The sequence below is a fragment of the Crocodylus siamensis genome, chromosome 5 (genome assembly GCF_052110815.1).
Source record: "Crocodylus siamensis isolate JL-2025a chromosome 5, ASM5211081v1, whole genome shotgun sequence".
Lineage (NCBI taxonomy): Eukaryota > Metazoa > Chordata > Crocodylia > Crocodylidae > Crocodylus > Crocodylus siamensis.
The window spans coordinates 30,605,729-30,620,192 of record NC_143399.1 but is presented as its reverse complement, the minus strand read 5'-3'; the positions used below and the strand labels follow the sequence as shown (position 1 = coordinate 30,620,192).

Below are 14,464 nucleotides of genomic sequence, written 5' to 3'. Positions count from 1 at the left end.
TCTGCCACATGTTGAAATTATTGATTTTTTAAGAACATTTCAGCCAAAATGGTTTGGCCATTTCTAAGAACATGGCTAGGGGCAAATACAATGTTTTGATCATGTTAAAAATTCTTGAAACCTTTTTATAAAATGCTCTAATACCTCTATGCTTTAGAGAAGGGCTTGAAGGCCTGTGTGTCAGGGATGTGCTTTTTGTTACCCCATGAATATCTGTTCATATTTGGCTACCTTATAAGCTTTTAAAACTGACTGTTTGCACATGCTTAATAGAGATTGCTTAGATTTTAGCAATTACAGTTATGAAGATTGTATCTTCAGTGAGTATCCCTGAACCCCTCCCAGATCCAAGAGTTGATACTGCTAAGACCAACACAGCTGGAACAGGAAGCTGTCTGATCTAAATGCAGAGGAGACAAAAATGGACTGGGATGAAGGAAGATACTAGATTGTAACATGGAAAATGGTAAGACTGGACCTGTAGTGGTGAGAAAAACTATGCCTGGAGGCAGAAGGGGGAAACTGGACCTGGCTGGATAAGGAAGAGTGTAATTTATAGACTGTCTCATAAAGCTCACACGCAAAGGTGCTGAATTCAAGTTGTAGGAGCAACCTTAATTCTTCCATTTCTTAACTTCTAAGTGCTTCACTTAACAATTCCAATAATGCTCGTTTAAAGAGGGGGTGCATGCACGCATGCATATGTGGGGGGGGGTGCATACACTTAATATAAAACATTTTAACTAACTTGTATTCATCAAACACTTACTATGTATTTATGTAGCAAGTAACAGAACCTGTACTGAAGATTGCTTGAACCTCTGGTAAAACATAAATACTACTAATAAATAAAGCTTTGTAGTGATTACTGTTTTCTCTGGACCAAGAAACTAGGATGGACACGAATTGCTGCAAAGCATTTACATTTTTGCCAGGTTTCAAATTCATTAAGTTACTTTTCATTCTGTTGATCATAACTAGGAATTTTCACAGTGAAAAAACATCAACATTTCAGGGCAAGGAATACAAACAAATGATGGTACTGTTCAATTATAAACACAGTTTAAAGAACTGGAAAGTTTACAAAAACACTTATTAACAGTAAAGTCTAAGGCTATGTGTTTACTGTATTCTAGATACATTTCAAAGCAAACTATTGTAAATTAAATTTTTTGGGGGGCCAAGTCTGCTTAGGGAGAGTAGCCTAATGGGACAGTGGCCTGTGCAACAGGAACACATGTCCCAGCTCTGTCACTACCATGGTAGCTATATACAGACAGTCAGGTTCTTTCTACTGGGAGAATTGCCATTCTTCTGGTACAAAAAAAGTGTGCAGATGTTCAAACTTTTTCTCTCAGAGCAAGATGGCCACTCCAGGGAAAAAATAACTCAGCAATAACCAGGGCTAAATTGCTCCCAGAAGAGTTTCTCCCAGGAGACTGAACGTCTACACACTTCCTCCATCTTAACTCCTCCCACGGATCAGAAGGAGTGGAGATGGGGGAAGGGCTCCCTGCTTTCCCAAAACCAGGGTGACTGGAGAAGGCATGGGGAATGGCTGGGCCCAACTGTCCCATAGACTGGGAGGTAAGGGAAGGAGCAGCTGCCAGCTGCTCTCCACCTGCTTCCCACCTCCAAGTTTCCAGTATGAGAAGCAAGAAGAAGCTTTGCTGCACCACTCCCTCTGCTTAGGTGCTGGGCACAGGGAGCCAAAGGCAGGAAGCACTGGCCCCCGCCTACTTCTCCTTCAGTGGGGGTTGCAATTGAAACACTGATGTGGCCGGCAGTTGGGATTGCAAGCCTGGCTCTCAGCCACACCAGCTTCTCTTTGCCTCCTCCCACCACTCAGCTGAGAGGCAAGGGTGGCAGTTTAAAAGCTGGAGGGCCCAGGAGTCCAGCTTGAGGGAAGCCTCCGCACACCCTGCTCTCAGCCACACCAGCTTTTCAGTTGCCATCCCCCCTGCTCAGCTGACCCAGTGCAGTGTGGGGCAATGCAGGCTGTCAAGCTGCTGCAGCAAGACTTTTAAAGCCTTGTTGCAGCAGCTGAGTTCTCCGCCCCTCTCTTGGGACTCTTCCAGATCAGCCCAGAAGAGTGCAAGGAATGGGGCTATCCTCTTCTAGGGAAGAACCAGGAGGGTTCCCACCAAGGGAGAATACCTCCACTCCCACCAGTCAGCTGATTGGCAGGACAGTGGCATTCTGTCAGGACAGGAACCCTCCCCAGCTGTCTGTGGCAACTACTGCTTTTCAGCAGCTGCCAAATGCCACCTAACAGCCTGCCCCTTCCCAGGTGGGGGAAGGGAGTCCAGCTCCCAGGTACTCTCAGAGGAATGTCTATACAGTTCAGCTCTAGCTTAGGACAACCACTGCAGTAATAACCCTTACCCAGTCACTGCTGCTCCACACATAATGACCCCAGCAACTATACAGAATGAACAATTATAATAGTCCTAAAACCACACCCCATCACCACTCCCAGATTTTCTGTGTCTGGAGAGTCTGAAAATGCTGCTGGGGCAGATACTCAGGACCCCACTATACCATCTACTCTGCCTAACTGCCAAAGTTAAGCACACAGAATGAAAGCAAATGGGTGGTGCTAATTACCTCACCAGTGGGTGCATCTACACATGCAAAAGCTACTGGATGGGTTTAAGCCAGAGTAATTTACTCTGGAGTAAAACCACTCTGGGCAGGCATCTACATGTGCACATTTGGAAGCAGATTTGTTCCCACCCTGCTCTGACCTCCTGCAACATCCAGGTGGAGCTCTAGGCTCCCCCTGGGTGCTAGCCCAGGGGCTGGCAGGGAGCCTGGGGCCAGGAGACAGCCGTCTCTTGGCAGGGGCTGGGAGATTGCTCCCTAGTGGTGGAGCCTGGGCAGGGAAAACAGCAGGGAGCTCCCAGCCCTGGCTCCCTAATCGGGGGGCAGAGAACACAGGAAGAGCTGCAGGGGAGGGGCAGGTCCCAGTCCCCTGCTTCAATCCACCAGCGGGGCAGCTACCAGTGATCCAGGCTGTACATACAGACTTCCCCCACCACAGTCCAGGGCTGGCCAGGAATTGTCCCCGTCTGAGGCAGATCCCAGCCAGCTCCAGGCTAGGCAGGGAACTGCCATGGCAGGGGGTCAGACTTGATGATCTGCTCAGGTCCCTTCCGACCCTAGAAACTATGAAACTATGAAACTCTGCCCAAGCAGGGAGCTCCTGGCCCCGGTTCCACGATTGCAGAGCAGGGGCTGAGAGATTGCTCCTTCCCTGCAGGAGCTACCAGCTGCTGGGGCAGGCTCCACCACCAAAGCCCAAGTGGGGACAATGTCCCCTTACCCCAGGATCAAGGAGCTCCTGGCCCCAGCTCCACTCTGCGGGTTAGGAGCAAATTGAGCCCAATAGGAACAGCCTAGTTTAGGGCTGCTCCTGCCCTGCTCTGCCCCCCTGTAGCAGCCAAGGGGACCTCCAGGGTCTGGTCAGGGCTGGCAGGAGGCATGGGGGCAGCCCCAGGCTGGCAGGGGGCACATGGAGTCAGCCTTGGGCTGGCAGGAGGCTCCAGGGGGTCAGGCCTGGGCTCTGAAGCAGGGCAGGGGGGCAAGCTGGCCTTGACTAGAGCCAGCTTTAAGTGACTAGAGCCAGCTTGGAGCTAGCCCCAGGCTCTGAGAGGCCAGCTGGCCCTGGCTCCAGGAGCAGCTCCATGTCTCTTGGAGCTGCCCCTAAAGCTGGGGACATCTCCTGCCCTGCCCCTAAGCGGAGCAGCAGTTGTAGTCCCCTGCCACCTGAGCTGATAGGGAGCAATTTGCTCCCAAGTCAGCATCTACATGTGCATTCATGAGCATTAATGTAAAGCACCACTGGCTGGTAGCTGTATTGGTCAGCAGTAGCAAATGACACTTTACATTACTCTACTGTGCAGTAATTGATCCACACGTGTAGAAAGTAACACTTTACTGTGCATTAGTTTAGTTTAATGCGCAGTAAAACGCACAAGTAGATACGCCGAGGCCCAATCCTACAGTCCTTGTGGAATTTAATAGGAGATTTGCCCAGAGAAGGGCCAGGGTGAGCCCAAAATCTGTTCCCTGTGCTATACCTGTCCAATGCAAAAACAAGGATTTTGTTTCCAAGGTTATAATCCAGCATATTTACACAAATATAGTATTCAAAGAGTTTCTCCATTACTCTGTGGTAAAACCTGAATTCTAAGTACTGTTTATGCAGCTTCTACTTTCTCAGGGCATGAAGTATGGCCTAGATTTTTATAAGTGACTATTGATTCTGGGTGTCCACCAGGAGGGACTTCAAAAGAGGGTGTCTTTTTTCTGAAAACAGAAAAAAAATCTGCCTTCTGAAAACTAGGTCCCTTTCAGGTGTGACGTCCTGGTCCTGATGAAGTCAGTGAAAGTTTGGCCGTTAATGTTTTTGGAGCTGGAATTTCCCCTCATCCATCTGTATCACTGATCATTTTTGAGAATCTTACCATTTTTGAGAATATATATTTGAGAATATCTGTACTGTGGGGGGCGGGGGGAGGGGAAGCTCACTGACCTGTAGTTAAAGCACCTCTGCCACCATTTTTCAGCACAGGGACACTTATGCACATGACGTTGCAGTAATTACAGCACTCCAACAGACTGGATTAATTGAGTCTGCTTAGAAGCATGGTCGTTACAGTGCACTGGAGCAGCTCAATGTATGTCTATAGGTGCCATAGGCTTGCACTTTTGAATACAGACAAAATTCACTCTATACAAATCCTGGATAACACAGTGACCATCACCAACACAAAGAAAGAAATGAAAAAAAATCCTTGTTCTTTTTAAATAATTGTGACATCAGTTTCTGCAGAAGAAACTCACATTACTGAAAACAAGAGTTGGCAGATAAATCAAAGAGGAACTAGATTTAATAAGCTGCATTTCTAAATATGTGCAGCATTTTCAGCTCTCACAAAGAATACCTGCTGTGTCTGAATTATGGTCCGAAACAATATTTTCGACTTTTTTTAATATGCAAAAGCTACAGTACTTTTTCAGATGAACAGCAGTTTCACTGTTAGCAGCTCTTTCAACTTCAGTTTTGTTGGTTTAAGAAATACAATTTTCTTGTATTCTGTAACCCACATTCTCACTGCAGTCAGTAGGAGCTCTGCATGCCCAAAGTAGGCAGGACTAAGGGCAAAACAAACTTCTTTTTTTTTTTTTGTCTATTTGTACATTTTTAAAGAAACAGTTAATTTTTCTGCCCCTTAAAAGACTACTTCAAAAGCCATAGGAAGTGTTCTACTACAGGTCAAGGAAGGGGTTTTCAACCTTTTTTAACAAAGGTACCCCTTCTGTCTCAAAGTTTCAGCTCATATACCCCTTTATATTTTTCTCTTGCTTTTAACGTTACCAATTATGTGATATAAGGCAGTCTACACCAATTAATATATGCAATGTCTAGCTGGTAAGTCTGTTGCATGGGAACAGGCAAGGGGGGAGGGAAGGGGCATGGAGGGGGCAGATTGAGGCCCCCTCAGTGAGGGAGGGAGCGGAGCTAGGGCAGGGGCTGCGCAGCCAGGGCGGACTGTGGGATGGAGCCATGAGCAGCTTGTCCAGGGGCGCGGGGGTGGGGAAGGGGGAAGGTGGCTCCCACTACTGCATGCACCCAGGAGGGCATGGGCGGCATGTGGCAAGGGCAGCTGCTGCTGTGGGCTGCAGCCAGGGGCAGTGCCAGGCTCTTCCTGGCAGGGAGCAGAGGGGATAGGCCGGGCTGTGCTTGAGGCAGGCAGTGGCAGTGCTGGGATGGGAGCAGTCACCCCAAAATTCACCATAGCTGCCTCAACCCCACCCTCTCAGCACTGTTGCTGCCCACCCTAAGCAGAGCCCGGCCCAACCTCTGCCAGGAAGAACCTGGCACAGCCCCAACCCACAGCAGCAGTCTGCCCTAGCCCTCTGTACAGATCTGGGGGCACACGCCCCGCCCCATGCCCTCCCAGGGTGCATGCAGCAGTGGGAACATCCCTCCCCTCCCCCCGACAAGCCGTGGCTCCATCCCATGCTCCGTCCGGCTGTACAACGCCTGCCCCTGCCCCAGCCCCACTCCCTCCCTTACCTCAATCTGCCTGCCACACACCCCTTCCCTTACAACAACCTTACCAGCCAGACCTGGCTGCTTTCCTCATTTCCAGGCTGCATGCCTGGTCACCTGTGTGCTGTGCTGTGGCTGAGCGCATGGCACGCACAGGGCATTTATCAGCCACACTATTGGCCACATCAGTCAAAAAAGCCAATTGCCGATACTGTCACTTTTCCTTATGCTGGTGCCAATCCAATGGGACCAATGTATTGGTGTATCTCTAATAATTTTTTCTCATTCATTCTGTGTACCCCCCTATGACCTTTTTAAGAACCCCTTAGGGTATGTGTACCCTCAGTTGACAACCACTGGCTTAAGAGACAATGCTACTCATTTATCAGGGTTAATATAGCTTTTGAACTAAGACCACCTCTCATAGTTTCATAGCTGGTAGGGTCAGAAGGGACCTGAGCAGATCATCAAGTCTGACCCCCTGCCATGGCAGGAAAGAGTACTGGAGTCAAACGACCCCAGCAAGGTGTTCATCCAGCCTCCTTTTAAAGACCCCCAGGGTAGGAGCCAGCGCCACTTCTCTCGGAAGTTGGTTCCAGATCCTAGCTGCCCTGACAGTGAAGTAGCATCTCCTGATATCTAGCCTGAATCTACCCTCTGCCAGCTTGTGACCATTATTTCTAGTCACTCCTGGAAGTGCTCAGGGGAACAGGGACTTCCCCAGTGCCTTCTGGTCCCCGCTGACTAGTTTGTAAACAGCCACTAGCTCCCCACTCAGCCTTCTCTTGTAGAGACTGTACAGGTTCAGGTCCCATCGCCTCCCCTTGTAGGGCCTGTCCTGCAGCCCCCTGATCGTATGAGTGGCCCTCCTCTGGACCCTCTCCATGCTGTCCACATCCCTCGTGAAGTGCAGCGCCCAGAACTGGACGCAGTACTCCAGCTGCGGCCTGACCAGTGTCACATAGAGGGGGAGGATCACCCCCTTGGACCTGCTTGAGATGCATCTGTGGATGCATGACAAGGTGTGGTTGGCCTTCCTGACTGCATCCCCACACTGTTAGCCCATGTTCATTTTGGCATCAATAATGACTCCAAGATCCTTTTCTGCCTCTGCACGGGTGAGAATGGAGTTTCCCCAGCCTGTAGGTTTGCAGTATAATAAGACGGCAAAACGTTCTTTATGAAGTAAAAACTTTTCAAATTGATCTAGAATATTAATTCAAAAAATTATTAAAAAGTGGTATTTTAAGAAGTCCCAAAACGTGATGGATTGAAAGAAGCAAAAATTTACCAAGATACTTTCTGAAATTCTTAATTAAAATAGTCAATTTTAAAAGATACTTAAAAATAGTTCTGTGTTTCAAAGAACACAGAACTTAATTTTTTTGAAGGCACTTCATTAATTAATATACAAGGGCTTTAATTTAATTCAGTGTTTAATAGGACACAAGTTAAACAGATATAGTTTTAATTCTATCAGTCATAACTGGAATGGGAAACAAAATATCTGAAGAGAGCTGTTCTGGCTCACACCTAACCTAGTTCCCTGCTCTGAAAAATTACTTAAAAACTAAGCTATGGTGTAGCCACAAAAAAAAAAAAAGTTAAAGAAGTGGTTGTTTCATGATTTGTAACTTCTTCGTATAAAGGATCTTTTCTGCTCTTGCTTCCCAGTTGCACAAGGGTTTTTTTTTAAGTTTGCAATAATCTTATAAAACAGTAATCCCATTACACCAGGAAAAATGTATGGATATTTTCAACTAGAAAGTAATACCAGACACTTTCCTCCTTACAGGCCACAGTTTGTAGAATAAAGAAATAATAAAAGTATAACCCAAAGTGCCATCATTGCTAACATTTTTAAGACTGATATAATCTATATACACATAAAAAATCAGCTCTTCTTATTTGTAGAGGCTAGATACAAAGGACGGTACTTGATTTATACTTTGCTTCATGTAACAGATATGTTCAGTACTTATGTAAGTGGTTGATCCAGACAAGACGCTAATATCTTTGTTTTAAATGGTGAGCACAGTGGGAGTTGTGATGTTTGGAACTTTTGAAAGAACCAAACGGTGGATTTTTTTAATAAAATTCCAGTAAATATGAAATTACTCCCTTCTAGTGCCACCCACCTGAAAGGCAAGTTACCATATCCATTATTTGTAGTGGATCATTACATGATACTGAGGGGGAACACACTTCATTGCAGCTCTAGAGATGCAAGATCAAACCTTGCTCCAGACTTCTGCCAAATGCCACCCTAAGCAACCCAGCTATGAATGAATAGCTGATCATTTGGGCAGAGGTATCAAAGGCAACTGGAGGTAATATATTAATCCTTTGCATGCCATTGGCTACAAAAACTTGTCTGCTTTAACCATGCTAGCTCAATGGACTGCTAAATTTGGGCAAATCTTTGCCTGTTTTGATCATCTGACCCCAACTGCTGCTCCTACTAAAGTCAGTAGCAAAATTCCAAATGACTAATAAAAGAAGAAAGAGGTCCTTAATGTCTTTATCACAGGTAGATCTAGGATTTTGACATGGGGGGTTCACATGGTGGAGTACATCATAACATACAAAGCAACACATTTTTCCTCAGGTAAAAAAGAACCTAGAAGTGTTTCTAGAAGAAACCTGGGGCTATAAGTTTAAGATTGATGCAAGAACAAATAACTTTATTGGAACGTGTTCAAAACAGTCTGTAAGGCTGTGAAATAAGAGCTACATTAGCAGGAGCAGCTAACAGACAGCAGAATTGCATGAGAAAGGCTAGCGTGATAAATGAAATATCAAGACCATTTAAAAAAAAAAAAAGAGAGAGAGTCATTAACACCTGTGGAATGATGAATTTAGAAGGAATCCGGTAGATTTTAATGACCCTCAAAGTCAACTGACTCTCTCACTGCTACCTGAATACAAATGCTGCTGTCACTGCCAGCCAGTTGATTTTAAACTTTTGTGTGGAGCAGGAATCAAAGCGGAGGGGGTGGTGAGGTCCAACTGTACCAGCGAATGCCCTGAATCTGCCCCTGGTCTTTATACATGAGCAAACTTTTTCCTATAATTTCAATAATAATCAGTACAACTGTGTAAGTCATTGTGACATTAATATTAGCAATTGTCTAAGCAGCATGGTGTTTTTTAGACACTCATGGAGATTTCTTTTTCTTTAGAAATAATTACACAATGAAATAAATTAAACTTCAACAAATTATGTTAATGCAACATTAAATACCTGACTAAGTTATCTTAGCAAAGCCAGAAGAGAAGACAAAAATTGGATTACTTAAAGCAGAATCTTCTCAAATCATTTCTCAAGCAGTTGGGGCTTGAAATCTGTAAGTTATTTCAGATGGGACTAAACCACTTCGTTTATTTTCAAACTTGACAAAAGGTTTCTTGATTCAAAGTTAGTCTCTTACCCAGGATCTTGAAGCAGGCTTGACAAGTTCTCCCTTAGATTATATTAAATTATTTTAATTCATAATTAAAGTTATATTAATGGAAGTTTATATCTTTCTCCTGATGATATTGTTTTAAGACATTCTCTAGCTGGTTACATCTTTCTATCAGGCACCTGACTACATGCAGTGAAGATAGTGAGGAAAATCTGATTTAGAACATCTGCCTGGAGCCTGCAGAGCCCTGGACAGTTTAAAGATGCTTCTTTTGGTAGGTAACAACAATGATACCAATGTTCCTACCAAATATTCAATGCTAGTTAAAAATTTTCAGTCAAATCACTTTAAATAGAAAGTTGCTTTTCAACTAAGAGATTTTCTTGGGTTTGCTGAAAACAACATTTTTTGTTTTTTAGCAGCTGTAATTGGTTTTCAGATTTGGGGTTAAGGAAAGTCCAAAAGTAATAAAACACTAAAATAAAAAATATTTTTATCAAAATGTTTTTGTAATGAAATAAGTTTTCCAAAAAGCACTAGAATCAAATACACAGCCCTGGGTTGGCTTGATGTATGTCATCAGCTCCCAGCCCCCCCCCCCACAATTATCCCTTTTATTCCCCCTTGCATTCAAAAGTCTTAGTTTGCACAGCACTCTTTTCCTCCAATTAAGAGGGACTACCTTTGACTGAGTCTGGAAGCAACCCGTGGTGTTACTAGGTCACTGGCACTGCTCAAAGATAGACATGACGTTCAGCTTCTCCAGCAGTCCCCACACCTTCTACTCCAGGGGTAGCTCCAGCTTAGGGCACACACATGGGCAGCCTCTGTGTGTCACATGGGAGATAGAGGCTGGGGGTTAAGGAAGGGACAGGCAACACAGCAGCAAATAGCGCAGGGAGCAGACAGCAAAGCAGCAAATTAGGCAGGGAACATAAGCCAGGGGGGCAGAAAGAACAGCAGCAGATCAGGTAGGGGTGCAGGGCAGGAAACAGAAAACGAATTGGGCAGAAAACCATGGGAGTGACACTCAGGGAAGGTGTGGGGCTAATTTGTGCCAAAAGGTTGGGCCCCGCATTGTTCCACTCCATCTCCTCACATGCCTGCATCGACCACCATAACATGGCTTAACTTTCTCACACCTACTGACTTGCTCCCTCACTACAGGCACTCATTCATATGAGACAACATTTTCAGCACTGACTAGTGATTTCAGATGCCTAGATTTTGGGGAATCCATCCCAAGCTAATAAAAGGCTCAGTTTCCAGAAAGTCCTGGGCAAGTAAATAAGCAGCATTATGAGAAAATTCAAAAGTATTTTGAATTCCCTCATTAGTGAAAAGCAGACTGGCCTGGTCTGCGGCACCATATTTATACAAGATGTTAAGTGTTAGGATTAAAACATTTCTATTTAAAACTGCTTAAGAGGACAAAGCAAATACCACTGTGAAATCTAAACCTGCACACGAGGTGTCCAATGGCTGCCTTTAAATGCTAAGACTTGCAGGAAGACCAAGGCAAGAGCTGCTGTACAATTTAGAAAGAACAGGGTAGGACCTAGAAAGGAAGTGATTCAGCAAACACAGGTGTTAAGAATCTGCCTCTATGCATCAATGGCAACATTTAGTCATGTTGACAAATAAACAAGATGTCACTAATGCACAGGCCAGGTCAATGTAGGGCCCAATCCTGTGAACTGTTCAACCCCCTCCACTCTTAATTGAGGGTCTGATCCTCACCACAGAAGTGAATGGGAGTTTTCAGTATGCAGAGGAGTGGTTTCTAAAGTGGAAGTGTAAGGTTCTGCCTTTTTTTGAAAAATTAAAACTCAGCTCTAAAAAAAAATCAGGAAAAGTTCTATTTCATTACATTTAAAGAGCTTATTTTTTGTTAGCCTCATTTACAAAATCATTTCTCTCTCTCTCTCTTTTCTTTACACTAAATATTATAAAAGGCATTTCTCTCATAGAATTCTCTACAGCTGCCATGGCCAACCTGTGGCATGGGTGCCACAAGTGGCACAGGCAGTCTGGGCAGTACATGGCACGGTGGGGAGGGGACAGGCAGCACGGTGGTAGTTAGGACAGACAGCAGAAAGCAGACCATCCAATCAGGCAGAGGAGGGGAATTGGAGTGACACTCAGGGAGGGTACAAGGCTGATTTGTGGCTTGTGCAAAAAGGTTGGCCCTCACTACTCTATATCATCATCAAAACCAAGGGCTCCCTACAAGTGAAAGTGTGAATGCTGCTCTTCCTAATGTTTATGGCATGCAATAACAAGAGTGCCCCCCAAAAACAAACTAGAACTCAAGAAAAATCTTCAGTTTTGAAAATGTTCTTCCTAATGGAATTATAACTATGTACATTTGGCAGACTTTCATACGCTCCTCATTTTGCTTGGTCAACTCTGTTCAGCTAACTGGATAAATTACATTTAAATTATAATGAACAAAACTGTCCATCAAATTGTGGCACAGCAAAGGTATTTTTAAACTGACCTGAAAATCAGGGTTGGTTTTATTTTTTGTCAAAAACCAGAACTTTTTGAGCTGTTAAATACCTTTCAGCCTTTTCATCACGTTGGCACCTGATGGCTAAATACCAAACCACATCTGTAACAGAACACACCCTTCACAAACAGATACACGCTTGGAAATATCCAAATGTATAGGGGTCTTCTTTTTGACCATCCTCTTCAGTTTAGGAAAGAGATGCTTGGGAGGGGACATGATAATGGTTTACAAAATACTAAATGGCAAAGAGAAAGTAAATAGTCCCTTTCACAATACAAGAACAAGAGGTCACAAAATAAAACTAGTAGGCAGTAAGTTTAAAACTAAAAAAAGGAAATTCTTTTTCATGCAGCCTGTAATTGCAGTGGGGAACTCATTGCCACCAGGTGTTGTGACAGCTGACAGTTTAGCTAGATCCAAAAAGGGACTGGACATGTTCTCAGAGGAAACCATCAGCAGATTTTGAGCATGGGAGTTAGGGAGACAGCTTCCAACTAGGATTCCCTGGACCTTAAATGCTGGAAGATGCAAGTGAGAGAGGAACAGTAGGGAAAAAACCCAGGTCATACCCGGTTCCCTCCCCCTTTCAGCATCCACTCACCACCCCTGTGGGACACAGGGCAAGATGGCCCTAGATGGCAATGCTTATGCTGTTATGACTGTTGACCAACCCCATTGCTAGAGTCCCTTTTCCATCACTTTTGGACCACCTTACCATATGTAAAAAAAGGAGGACAAGCTTGGCTTAAGCAGCTTCAGCTCAAGTCTCTGCCGCATTGGAAGCAATGTTGAACTTCGCCCGGCTTCTACATTCAAGGGTTCCCCTTTTGTTTATATTTGTCAGGAAACAAAATGAAGGAACTGGATAAATCTCCCCGGCAGTGAGGACGCCTGGTCTGCCTGTTGCCAACACTTGCACACGGCGATAGATGGGATCCTACAGGGGCCAGAAGAAGGGAGTAAGAAAATGGGCCACCAAAGCCTAGGAGCTGCCGCCCTTCTTTGCTTTCCCGTCTCCCCGGGGGCTTCTCCTGCCATGGTAACTCCAGCCCTTTGTTGTTAAACAAAAAGCCAGGGGCCCGGGAGCTGTGTCCGGGTGGCGGGCCGGGAGGGTCATCCCTCCATTGTGGTGTGGACGTGAGGAGAGGAAATCCGCAGCGACGCCAGATAAACTTCTGGCGTCCCCGGCGCGGGGGAGCTGCACAAAGGGGACGCGGCGGGGAGGCGCGCAGGGACGTGCCCGAGGGTCCAGGCTTAAAGGAGCCAGGCAGCGGTGGCCTGAAGCTGGAGGGACAGGGGCCACCCACCCCCCACGGCCACGGCGCCAGCGGAGCCAGGCGGGGGCGGCTGGGAGGCGCGCAAGCCCCCGGCCCCCCCATCATCCTCTCCCGTCCCCGGCCTCCGGGCGGAGGAGCAGCCGCCCCAGGGGCAGGACGTGGCCCTGGGGCCGGGCCGGGCCGGCCGGGCAGAGCCGAGCCGGGCCGGCGAAGCGGGGTGCCGGGCCCCGTCGGGGCAGGCGGCCGGGCCGCGGGATGCGGTGCGTGCGCGCCTCCCCCCGCGATGCTGCCGGCCGGCGCTGCCACGCGGGGCCCGGCTGCGGGCGATGCCCGCCCTCCGCATCGCGCCCCGCAGCAGCGAGCGGCTCCTACCTGGCGCCGGCGGCCGCGGCGGGGGGTCCCGGGCGGCGGCGGAGGCGGCGGCGCTCGCGGCTCCCGGCCGGGCGGCGGCTCGCGGCTCGGCGCTGGGACACTGCCCCCGCTCCTCCTCCGCCGCTGCCCTCCCGGCCGCCGCCGCTGCGCGGCCGAGCGCTGCTGAGCGCCGCCGCCCCCCCGCGGCGGGTGCCCCGGCCCGGCCCGGCCCGGCCCGCCCGGCGCCCGCGCGGCTCGCTGCCAGCGGGCTCCTGCTGCCGAGCAGGTGCAGACCCGCCGCGGGTGGCGCTGAGGGCCCGGGCAGCTGGAGCCTCTTATCAGTTCACCCCCCTTTCTGCCTCCTCCACAGCCTCGGGCCCCCTTCTCTCCTAGGCACTTCCCACCAAGGCCCCGGACCGCCTGGTCAACCCCTCCTGGCTCTACCAGATGAGGAAGGAGACTCTGGCGGGGGGGACCTGGGCTGGTGCGGGGCTGTCTCCTCCCCTGCTGGCTCTGGGCAGTTTCCCCTCCGCAGGCTCCCTCTGCTCGTTGTGGGGGCAGGGGACACTGGGCAGCATGCTCTGCTCACTGTGCCCATCCAGCTCTCTTGTTATTAACCCGTGACCTCACTTCCGTTCCTGTTTCTGCCCCCTGTATTTAGTCGGTGCCCCCCTCAGTGGCTTCCCTTGTTAAGAAGGACTTACACTTTTCCTCGATAGGCCTAAACCCACAATCCATTCAGCACATCAAATAGACCTGTGGGGTTGCCCTCCTGGGCCCTGAACGGTTAAATGCGGAACGAAAATAACTCTGGGGTGGAGATCCTTGCTGGAGTCCTGTCCCTCCTAAGCCC

The 14,464-nt window shown here is 47.7% G+C and overlaps 1 protein-coding gene across 1 annotated transcript in view; it reads right to left on the bottom strand.

Moving 5' to 3' along the window:
- The window catches only part of LRRC8C (leucine rich repeat containing 8 VRAC subunit C), a 32,857-nt gene extending 19,072 nt beyond the window's left edge, over positions 1–13,785 (bottom strand). Inside the window, exons 1-2 of the mRNA XM_090048754.1 lie at positions 13,633–13,785; positions 12,699–12,920 (exon numbers count right to left, since the gene is read on the bottom strand). The gene's annotated coding sequence lies outside the window, so the exon portion shown is untranslated. The remainder of the gene's footprint in view (positions 1–12,698; positions 12,921–13,632) is intronic.
- Positions 13,786–14,464: the final 679 nt, after the last annotated feature.